This window comes from Mobula birostris, chromosome 18, assembly GCF_030028105.1.
Source record: "Mobula birostris isolate sMobBir1 chromosome 18, sMobBir1.hap1, whole genome shotgun sequence".
Classification (NCBI taxonomy): domain Eukaryota; kingdom Metazoa; phylum Chordata; class Chondrichthyes; order Myliobatiformes; family Myliobatidae; genus Mobula; species Mobula birostris.
The window spans coordinates 11,978,171-11,989,527 of record NC_092387.1 but is presented as its reverse complement, the minus strand read 5'-3'; positions in this window follow the sequence as shown (position 1 = coordinate 11,989,527).

Below are 11,357 nucleotides of genomic sequence, written 5' to 3'. Positions count from 1 at the left end.
CTTCCCCGTCCCGCAAGCCCACCCCCAATGTTAGCTGGGTATGGTCTTTGCCTCAACCCTCACCCTCCTTGGTCGTGTGGATAGTCAGAGGCTTTTTTGAGGGCTGAAATGGCTAACACGAGAGGGCACAGTTTTAGGGTGCTTGGAAGTAGGTATAGAGGAGATGTCGGGGTAAGTTTTTTACTCAGAGAGTGGTGAGTGTGTGGAATGGGCTGCTGGCGACGGTGGTGGAGGCGTATACGATAGGGTCTTTTAAGAGACTCCTGGATAGGTACATGGAGCTTAGAAAAATAGAGGGTTATGGGTAACCCTAAGTAATTTCTAAGGTAAGGACATGTTCGGCACAGCTTTGTGGGCTGAAGGGCTTGTATTGTGCTGTAGGTTTTCTATGTTTTTATGTTTCCTTGTCCCTGCATACCAGAATCTGCCTTGGAAAGTGTCTGGTTCCTCCATCTCACCTGGCTGACTTCCACAGAAAAACCTGCCCACTGATTCCATCAAAGGTATAATGAATGGAAGATTCCTTGAAATACAGAGCCTATAAAAAGTATCCACCACCCCCCCCCAGAAGTTTTTATGTTTTATTGTTTTACAACATTGAATCACAGCAGATCTAACTTGGCTTTTTTTGACACTGATCAACAGAAAAAGACTCTTCTGTGTATAAGTGAAAACAGATCACTACAAAGTGATCTATATTGATTACAAATATAAAACACAAAATCATTGATTGATTAAGTATTCACACCCATTAATATGACACACTAAACCATCACTGGCGCAGCCAATTGGTTTTAGAAGTCACATAATTAGTTAAATGGAGATCTCCTGTGGGCAGTCAAGGTGTTTCAATTGATTGTAGTAAAAATACACCTGTATCTGGAAGGTCCAATTGCTGCTGAGTCAGTATCCGGACAAAAACTACACCACAAACACAAAAGAACACCCCAAGCAATCCTGTGAAAAGGTTATTGAAAAGCACAAGTCAGGAGATGGATACAAGAAAAATTCCAAGTCACTGAATATCTTTTGGAGTACAGTTAAGTCAATCATCAAGAAATCTGTAAATCTGCCTAGAGCAGGCCGTCCTCAAAAACTGAATGACCGTGCAAGAAGGGGACTAGTGAGAGAGGCCACTCACTATTGACAACTCTGATGGAGTTACAAGCTTCAGTGGCTGAGATGGGAGAGACAGTGCATACAACAACTGTTGTCTGGGTGCTTCACCAGTTGCTGCTTTATGGGAGAACGACAAAGAGAAAGCCACTATTGGAAAAAAAACTCACATGAAATCTCAGCTAGAGTTTGCCAGTAGGCATGTGGGAGACTTTGAGGAGTGTTTTGCAGCTTTGTCTCTGTACTCACTGGAATTTAGAAGGTTGAGGAGTGGATCGCGTTGAAATCTTTTGGATGCTGAAAGGTCTGGACATGGTAGATGTTGAAAGGATGTTTCCCATGGTGGGGGAATCTAGGACAAGAGGGCACAGCCTCAGGATAGAGCGGGGTCTGTTTAAAACAGACATGCAGAAGCTGGTGAATTTGTTACCAGAGGCCAGGTCATTGTGTGTATTTATGGCAGAGCTTGATAGGTTCTTGATTGGCCACAGGATCAAAGTTTATGGGGAGAAAGACCGGGAGTGAGGATCAAGAGAAAGAAAAGGATCAGCCATAGAAACATAGAAACATAAAAAATAGGTGCAGAAGTAGGCCATTCGGCCCTTCGAGCCTGCACCGCCATTTATTATGATCATGGCTGATCATCCAACTCAGAACCCCGCCCCAGCCTTCCCTCCATACCCCCTGACCCCCGTAGCCACAAGGGCCATATCTAACTCCCTCTTAAATATAGCCAATGAACTGGCCTCAACTGTTTCCTGTGGCAGAGAATTCCACAGATTCACCACTCTCTGTGTGAAGAAGTTTTTCCTAATCTCGGTCCTAAAAAGCTTCCCCTCTATCCTCAAACTGTGACCCCTCGTTCTGGACTTCCCCAACATCGGGAACAATCTTCCTGCATCTAGCCTGTCCAATCCCTTTAGGATCTTATACGTTTCAATCAGATCCCCCCTCAATCTTCTAAATTCCAACGAGTACAAGCCCAGTTCATCCAGTCTTTCTTCATATGAAAGTCCTGCCATCCCAGGAATCAATCTGGTGAACCTTCTCTGTACTCCCTCTATGGCAAGGATGTCTTTCCTCAGATTAGGGGACCAAAACTGCACACAATACTCCAGGTGTGGTCTCACCAAGGCCTTGTACAACTGCAGTAGTACCTCCCTGCTCCTGTACTCAAATCCTCTCGCTATAAATGCCAACATACCATTCGCCTTTTTCACCGCCTGCTGTACCTGCATGCCCACTTTCAATGACTGGTGTATAATGACACCCAGGTCTTGTTGCACCTCCCCTTTTCCTAATCGGCCACCATTCAGATAATAATCTGTTTTCCTATTTTTGCCACCAAAGTGGATAACTTCACATTTATCCACATTAAATTGCATCTGCCATGAATTTGCCCACTCACCCAATCTATCCAAGTCACCCTGCATCCTCTTAGCATCCTCCTCACAACTAACACTGCCACCCAGCTTCGTGTCATCCGCAAACTTGGAGATGCTGCATTTAATTCCCTCATCCAAGTCATTAATATATATTGTAAACAACTGGGGTCCCAGCACTGAGCCTTGCGGTACCCCACTAGTCACCGCCTGCCATTCTGAAAAGGTCCCGTTTATTCCCACTCTTTGCTTCCTGTCTGCTAACCAACTCTCCACCCACACCAATACCTTACCCCCAATACCGTGTGCTTTAAGTTTGCACACTAATCTCCTGTGTGGGACCTTGTCAAAAGCCTTTTGAAAATCCAAATATACCACATCCACTGGTTCTCCCCTATCCACTCTACTAGTTACATCCTCAAAAAATTCTATGAGATTCGTCAGACATGATTTTCCTTTCACAAATCCATGCTGACTTTGTCCGATCATTTCACCGCTTTCCAAATGTGCTGTTATCACATCCTTGATAACTGACTCCAGCAGTTTCCCCACCACCGACGTTAGGCTAACCGGTCTATAATTCCCCGGTTTCTCTCTCCCTCCTTTTTTAAAAAGTGGAGTTACATTAGCCACCCTCCAATCCTCAGGAACTGGTCCAGAATCTAACGAGTTTTGAAAAATTATCACTAATGCATCCACTATTTCTTGGGCTACTTCCTTAAGCACCCTGGGATGCAGACCATCTGGCCCTGGGGATTTATCTGCCTTCAATCCCTTCAATTTACCTAACACCACTTCCCTACTAACATGTATTTCGCTCAGTTCCTCCATCTCACTGGACCCTCTGTCCCCTACTATTTCTGGAAGATTATTTATGTCCTCCTTAGTGAAGACAGAACCAAAGTAATTATTTAATTGGTCTGCCATGTCCTTGCTCCCCATAATCAATTCACCTGTTTCTGTCTGCAGGGGACCTACATTTGTTTTTACCAGTCTTTTCCTTTTTACATATCTATAAAAGCTTTTACAGTCCGTTTTTATGTTGCCTGCCAGTTTTCTCTCATAATCATGATTTTCTCTCATAAGCCATGATTGAAAGGTGGAGCTGACTTGATGGGCCAGATGCTCTAATTCTGCTTCTATGTCTTATGGTCTAGTTGTAATAAATTTAGACCAATTTGTAGAAATTTGTTTTCACTTTGACACAAAAGAGTCCTTTCTGTTGATCAGTGTCAAGAAAGCCAAATTGAATACACTTTGATTCAATGTTGTAAAACAATAAAACATGAAAACTTCCTGGGGAGGGAGGGGGTGAATACTTTTTGTAGGCACTGTGAGTTCAGATTGGGTGAAATTGTTTGGGGTAACCGTCAATTTCCCAGCCCTGATTTTTGTCAGCCAGAGGAGTTCAGCGGTTCAAGCAGCATTTGTGGTGGGGGTAAAGAGTGGTAAACAGACGTGTATTGGCTGGATCACCAATGGCCAATTGGTGGGCAGTTGTGAACCGGCACCTTCTGGTCACTGGGTGCCCTCTTATCTCCTGGGGGTACCTGACACCCTCTACTACTTCACCTCAAGAAGTATGAGTCACGTTAAATATGTGCACTGAGTCAGGATCAGAATCAGAGGGCAGTCAGCAAGCTGAAAACAGAGGCAGCTGGCAATCCAGCCAACTCTCAAAGTTTAGATCGTCAACGAACTGACAGCAGGGGCTCCAATTAAACTGAAGTTCCAATCAGCAGCAGCTTACGGCAGTGTCTGCATCTTTGTTTTGCTCTCACACAGAGGGCAACACAATCTCTGTGAAGAGACTGTGGTGCAAAACTTTATGCCTTATTGCCCTCAAGAGGAATCTTTAAGAAGTGCGGGTGCCTGTCTTTCCCAAGCAGGGCAGAGTGAAAATCACACACTTACATAGATTCACACATTCATCGATATATACAGCACAGAAACTCCTTGTCCCAACTAGTCCACACTGACCAAGCTGCTTGTTCATGTACATTAATCCCATTTGCCTGCATGAAGGCCGTAACCTTTCCAATACATATACCTATCTGAATGACTTTTAAAAGTGTAATTATATTTGCCTCTGCTATCTCCTTTGGCAGCTCTTTCTGCATACCTCACACCCTATGTGAGAAAATTGTTCAACAATCTCCTTTAATTTTCCTCCCTCCCACCTAATCCTGCACTGTCTAGTTCTGGACTCCCCTCCCTTGGAATAAATGTGAGTATCTACCCTACCTACTGTATGTCCTTCATAATCTTATAAACCTCTATCAGGTCACCACTCCACTTCCTTCGCTCCAGGGAAAATAGCCCCTGACTGCACAATTGGTCTTTATAACTCAGTCATTCCATTCCAGGCAATTCCTTCAATACTCTCTCTATTGCTACCACATCATTCCTGTAGTGTGCCAACTAGAACTGTACACAATATTCCAAATGCAATCTATCCAACGTTTTGTACAACTACAACATAACGTCTAAACTTTTATACTCAATGCCTTGGTCTACGAAGGCCAGCATACTAAATGCCCTTTTTCAATACCCTATCCACTAATGTATCTCCATTTTCAAGGAGATAAGGACTTGCACTCCAAGGTCCCTCTGTTCAAAGGGAATTACCTCACATTGCTTGGATTACATTCTATCTTCCACCACTGCCCAACTTTCCATCTGATCTGTGTCCTGCTGTATCCTCCTTTGCCCTCAATGACTCTGCTCATTTTTGAGTTGCCTGAAAGCCTGCTAATGTGACCGCATACAGTACATTCTCATCTTAATCATTTATATACATTATGAACAACCAAGGCCCCAGCACTAGTCACTGTGGTACACCACTAGGTACAAACCTCCAGTCAGAAAAAGAACACCACTCACCACTACTCACTGCTTCAGTTACCAATTTTGGATCAGTTTTGTCAATGTCTTGCTCCTTAACTTTCTGAACCAGCCTGCCACATCGGATCTTGTCAAAAGTCTCACTGAAGTCCGTGTAACCATGACTACTCTGCTGCCTTCATTGATTTTCTTAGTTAGCTCCTCAAAAAATTCCATCAGACTTGTGAGACAGGATCTGCACAAAACCGTGCAGACTCCTCCTAATCAGCCCCTGCCTTCCCAAGTGAACATAGACATGTCCCTCAAAATCTTCTCCAACGACATCACTGCAAACTCGTGTTGTTTATGGAGTGGTTGAATGGTTGGAAGGAGGCACTGAGCAAGTTGAGTGCATTGGGAAAGGCTGCGCGGCAAAGCGGAGTCAGTGGAGGTAGTTGGTTATGTGATAATCGGGTTCTCTTTGTCATGTGTGCTGACATGTTTGAATGCCATCCAGACAAATCATTCTACATGTAAGTACATTGAGGCGGTAGATAAGGAAGCCCACTAACAGTGTGTCGATTACTGTGTTAGTTAAGTGGGAGTGCAGAGCAGGTGGTCAAATAAAAGGTGCAAGAACCATGCTGAGGTAAGCCGAGAGATCATGAGGTCTTTATCGTAAAGGAGGACTGCCAATCTTCTGATCTACCTCATCAGGAGACGACAGTTTGGAAATCAGAGCCTGTGAGAGATATTAGAAAGGGTAAATCAGCAGAGATGACTTTGTGATTCAAGAGTAACAACAAGATAGAGGAAAGAGGAATCTTTCTGTGCCCACAGTGTTGTGTATTTAATATTTCAGTAATATTTGAGTAATCTCATATGTATATTGTTTGATTAAGCATTCCTGATTGTTTAAGTGATTCATTACAGGTTATATGTATAAATACATGAATTGCATACGTCATCACACTTCTATGTGAAATGTGGCACCTCACTTACAGTAATCACAAAGTTAGATTCATATTCCCACTTCTCTTGTTTTTTCTTTGAATTAGTTTAATGTTTTGAAGATACAAAACAACATTGGCGACGAGGAATTTTCAAAACGAACTCAAGATGGCTACTGACTTGTTGAAGCACAGTGAGATGTTTGAGTCTTTAAAAAAAGCACAGCAGGGAGCAATGAGCAAAGAAACAATGTAATACGTGCAGAGATAGACAAGTTAAAAAAAAGAACAGAAAATGGAAGAATTCAGGGTTCATAACAGTGAGTATCAGGTGACAATAATCATACTGTAATTAAAAAGAGCAGAAATGTGTCTACATTGGAAAAATTGATGCATTTGATTACACAATGGGTGACTGGCTCATGGATATTGAGCTAATTGAACAATATTTTGAAGTAAATAAAATAGCCAATAAGAAATAAGTACCAATTTTGTTGAGTGCATTGGGTTTAAAGCCATACAGTTTGCTTCAAAGTTTAACTGTTTCAACCAAACCATCAGCAATATGCTTTCCTGATATTGTCAAAGAGATGCAGAAGCATTTAGAACCAACGCCTTTGTTCATTGCAGAATGTTTTAAGTTTCATATGCAAAATCAAAAAGAAGGGGGTCCATTTCAGCACACATAGCTGAATTGAAGAGATTGTCTGAGCATTGTCAGTCTGATAATGGGCTTAATGATACACTGAGAGAGCGTTTAGTTTTTAGAATCTATTAAGAAAGCTTTCAAAAACTTTCTAACTGAAGCACCACTTACTGTACATTTAAAAGTGCAGTTGAAATTGCTGTATCAATGGAAACTGCAGACAAAGGTGCACTTGAGTTACAATCAGGAATGAAAGTGAGTGTGAACAAAATTGCAACGTCTAAACAGGAGTGCACCTGGGTGAACAAATTGTGTTGCCATTGAATGTCATTCATAACTATGAAATACAACAACCAACAAGCCACATTGCATTTGTATGTGGTAAAAACAGGAGGACCAGCATTGTGGGGGAATGACTGGCTGAGAAAACTAAAACTTGATTGGAGATTCATCCTCAATTTGCACACCATGTCCCCTGCAATAGAGCCAAATGAAAGCAAATTAAGAAAGATACTGGATGATGTCGCAACCGTCTCCATGCCAAACACCATGAACAATTGCCCACCAGAGGGCAAACAGGCATTGATGCCAACCCTTGTGCCTCTGGTTGGAGAGTATATTGGACCCAGGCAGGACCATGCTGCTCAGAGGAGTCGTGAAAGTGACAAAAGCACTGGTCTGGTTCTGAGCTGGACAACAGTTCAAGGAGCTTCAGGAAAGTTGCAGGCATTCAGCTTTTGTGAGTATAAAGAACCAGAATCTACTTTGTGTTCATTAAGGTTATTGCATGAACTTCAGGTGGGAGACAAGAAGCTGCTTATAAAAGTAGATGGAAAGACCAAAGCCCAGCTGGATGAATGGAAGGCCAAAAAGAAAGCAGTCAATGGAGATATGAAAATAGAGAATTTGGCACATGATATTGTGGATGAGGAGACCAAGAGGAGAGATCAGATTGTAAAGTAAGCGATAGCAGGATTAATAAGAAAATAATCCAGTTGACTAAATAAACCTTCCCATGATCAAGATACACAAACTGGAAGAAGAAGGAGGTGGAAGGAGATGGAGAGAAAGAATGCGAAAAAGAAAGAGAAAGGTGGGAAAGAGAGAAGGAATGCAAGAAAGTAAAAGAAAGGAATGGAATTAGATTCAGAGAGAGAAAAGAAGAAAGGAGTTTGGAGCTGTCAGAACCACTTCCTGCAGTCTCAGAGTCATCTTTTACAACCACCACAGAGGAGGCCCCAGAACCATAGGTCTCACCTGCCAAACAGAGTGACCTCCCCCATGACAGGAAAGCCATTCTCCCACAAGAGTAAGAAAGCCTCCACAGCGATTAAATCTTTCAGCCTGAACGGGACAATTAAAATTTACTCTGCTGTGGATATCTGTATACAGTAGTTGTATTATCCAGTATGCTGTGTTTATAGTTGAGATGCATTCTGTATTAAGTTGGAGAAAGGGGAGTGTTGTGCATTTCAGTAATATTTGAGTAATCTTGTATATATTATTTGCATTCTTTCTTGAACATTTACATAATTCATTACAGGTTATATATATATAAATATGTGAATTGCATACGTCATCATGCTCTCTTGTAATATGTGGTGCCTCGCTTAAAATAGACATGAAGTTTGACTTGTATTCCTGGCTCTCTTGCTTTTCCTTTGAATTAGTTTAATGTTTTTAAATCACAAACTTGAACACATGGTGAGTGGGGTTATGATGCAAGTGGTGTTAAGACAGACACATGAAGATAGAGAGATTTGAAAAGCAATTAAATCCCAGATAGTTATCACTGAGTTCATGGACCTAATACAATGTACTATTATACACTCAGGGGTCACTTTATTAAGTTCTGCAATGGAACGCAGTCAGATCTTCTACTGTTGAAGCCCATCCACTTCAAGGTTCAACATATTGCGCATTCGAAGATGCTCTTCTGCACGCTACTGTTGTAACACCTGTTTATTTAAGTTACTCTCGCCTTCCTGTCAACTTGAACCAGTCTGGCCATTCTCTTCTGATCTCTCATTACAAGGTGTTTTTGCCCACAGAACTGCCATTCACTGGATGTCTTTTCGTTTTTCACACTGTTTCTGTGAACTGTGGAGACCATTGTGCATGAAAATCCCAGGAGATCAGTAATTTCTGAGATACTCAATCCACCCTGTCTGGCACCAGCAATCGTTCCACAGTCAATGTCACTTAAATCAGTTAATCAGTTCGGAGTCTCCGTACATCCTTCCCGTAGAATGCGGGGTTTTGTCCCAAAGACCTGTATCAGGTAGGTTAATTGGTCACTGTAAATTGTCCCGTGATTGGGTTAGGGTTAATCGCAGTTGTGATTGACAAGGCAGAAGGGCCAACCCCACACTCTATCACTAAATAAATAAATCACATTTCTTCCCCATTCTGACCTTTCGGCTGAACAACATCTGAATCTCTTGACCATGTCTGCACGCTTTTAAGCACTCAGTTGCTGTCATATGGTTGGCCAATAAGAATTTTGCATTAACAACCAGTTATAAAGTGGGGGCCACCGAGTGTTTTGCTGCATTTGTTGGTAAGAGTTCTTTGAATTTGCATTAGGTTTTAGGTGGACTGTTTCATGCATATAGATGAGACCAGGAATACTGAGTCCCAAATATGTGAGAGCAGGATGTGCCTCCCCCTCCAGGGAAATGACCCACTGGGAGTTAATGGTGCCTGGAGCAGATTCTTCAGAGACTCCAAGTACAGCCACAGCAAAAACTCAGTGATCAAAGAGGTCAAGAGATCAAGTGAATTAATGTAAATAGTTAGCAAATTTGATAACTTAATTTATATAAGATTAATCAATTGTATGGGTTTAGTTTCTCTCAGAAATAAAACACTTATAGTACCCTTATAGAACTGGTTGTATCATACGGCTTGATTCTCAACATCAGACACACACAGTTCAGTAGAAAGTTCCTCTTACAAACTGGAAATTAAGAACTGCCCTCTGCCTGCTACCAAGCCAACTTTGTATCCAATTTGCTATCTCACCTCAGATCCCTGCACCAGTTTACCATGCTTGTCAAAGGTCTTTTTAAAATCCACGATAACGCCATCTTCCACCCTGCCTTCATCAATCAGCTCTTCAAAAAACTCAATCAAATTTGAGACATAATTTCTCAGGAACAAAGCCAGGCTGGCTGTCCCTAATCATTCATTGTCTTTCCAAATGCAAATAAGCCCTGCCTCGGAATAATTTTTGCAGTAACCTCCCCATCACTGACGTTAGGCTGACTGGCCTCTAGTTCTCTGGCTTGTCCTCTCAGTCCTTCTTGAATAATGGCAGAACATTAGCCAGCCTCTGGTGTTCCGGTACCTCACCTGTAGCTAACAAGGACAGAAACATTTTACCAGAGCCCTGACAGTCTCCTCACTTGCTTCTCTCAATGTCCTATGATGCAGGTGATCAGACCCTAGGAAATTTGTCCATCTTTATTCTTTATGTAGCAAGAACTAGGCCTCAAGCCTCGGGCTTGCCTGCTGCTGCAGACCAGGTGAGAGACACAGAAGAGCTGGAGCGCGGCTGAGCTCAGCTGGGGCCTGGCCTCACTCGTCGGCGCTGCCCTCCTGTGTTTGACAGTGGGATGACAGGCTGGATTGCATACATCTGTACACTGCCAGGATAATGCACCATCAATTGCTGGATATTGCCACTCAGGGTCTTCAATGATATATACTTTTTTTTCAAATGAATATGTTTCTTTGCTCAATATTTTGAATTATGTTACTTGCTATTTTTGAATGTTTGCTTACTATTTTGAATGTTTTGCACCTCGGCCCCAGAGGAACCCTGTCTTGTTTAGCTGTCTCTGTGTATGGTCTGAATGATAATTATACTTGATTTGATTTGATTTTGACTTCAAAGCTGCCAAAACCTTCTCATTCACAATGCCAGTATGTTTCAGGATATGACAGTTCTCATCCCTGAAGTCATTAACTTCCATGTCCTTCTCCAGGTCCTCAGAGGGGCGGAGAGAAGTCAAGATGGCGCTAAACGGCGTCTCCTTTGTTTGCATCTTCGGAAACAGCTCTTTTTCTGTCTTTGATAACTTTTTTTTTCCTTTTCAGGGTTCTTTTGAAGACCCTGACCTGGAGTTATACTCTGACTTCAGTTCTTCGCGGGAATGGTAACCGCTCACAGGGTCCCATGACCGGCTGCTTTTTGATATCCCAAGAACGAGGCCTGGAAGACTAACGTTCCTTCAGGGTGCTGGATTTTTGTGGCTCTGGAGACGGGTTGATCCTAGGCCAGTACCCCTGACTGAAGCGTCGCGGGAGAACATGGAACATCAGGAGTAGTGGGTTAGCTGCTGTGCATTATGTGTCCAGAGGCCTGAGCCCTGGGACTGACTCTTTCGGCACTGAGCTCGGAAAAAGTGACACAACAGACTTTTAACATCATAAATA